The sequence below is a fragment of the Halyomorpha halys genome, unplaced genomic scaffold (assembly GCF_000696795.3).
Source record: "Halyomorpha halys isolate HHAL.00 unplaced genomic scaffold, Hhal_1.1 Scaffold814.1, whole genome shotgun sequence".
Taxonomy (NCBI): domain Eukaryota; kingdom Metazoa; phylum Arthropoda; class Insecta; order Hemiptera; family Pentatomidae; genus Halyomorpha; species Halyomorpha halys.
This window is the reverse complement of record NW_027107888.1, coordinates 439,014-439,893: the sequence shown is the minus strand read 5'-3', so window position 1 is coordinate 439,893 and position 880 is coordinate 439,014.

The window sequence follows — 880 nt, the reverse complement described above, 5'->3', positions numbered from 1 at the left end:
TCTTTTAAAATACAAAATATTTATTATTTTGTTCCTATAAAATACAAGAGCCAAAAAAGATGAGGTGCTGAAAAGCATGTAACAGACAAAATCAAAAATTTTGCATTGTTAAAATGTTTTTTAATTACACTATTTTACTTCAACCTGTACTCACTTACCATAACTTAATTTCAACATTATCCTCTTAAGAAAACTAAGTTACAAACAATTCTTTCAAGGATTTCTGAATTTGGCCCTAAAAAACTAGAGATGGCAAAAACAGCACTTCATCAAAAATTTCAGTTATCATGTTTTACGGCCGAGCACCTGAAGTGTATCTTGTCTCCTAAAATATATACAATACAAAATTGTATTTTATCTCGTATTTGGAAATACTTGTTGGTAAGTTACTAAGGTGGTGATATATCTTTCAATTGATTTGGCCTGCCCAAGGCTCTATACTATCTCTAGTACTCTTTTTAGTAAACACAACAAAAAATTTTGAAGAACCTATCCTGCTAGTTAAAAGTTTAAAACCACCAATTCTGTTGTGTAATAGATGATATTCTCAATATAATTTACATGTATATTTTAAATACATACCTATAGATTACAATCTGTATTTCTTATTTTTATGTTTACTAATAAATAATATATTAAGTTTTTATTCAAGTTAAATTATGAAAATATTAATAATAAATCTGCTTTCTTATCTTAGATATCTAAAATTAATTTTTGAGTAAGGCTATTTACATTTATTAATGTTTTTTATTAGATATAGTACATACCGATCCACAAGATCCTTAAAAAATGGATTTTAGGTTAACTAGTTATTAAGGTCATATATAGAAGTTCAAATTCAACTTCTTGTAGTTAACATGTCAAACAACAGTTTATAGAT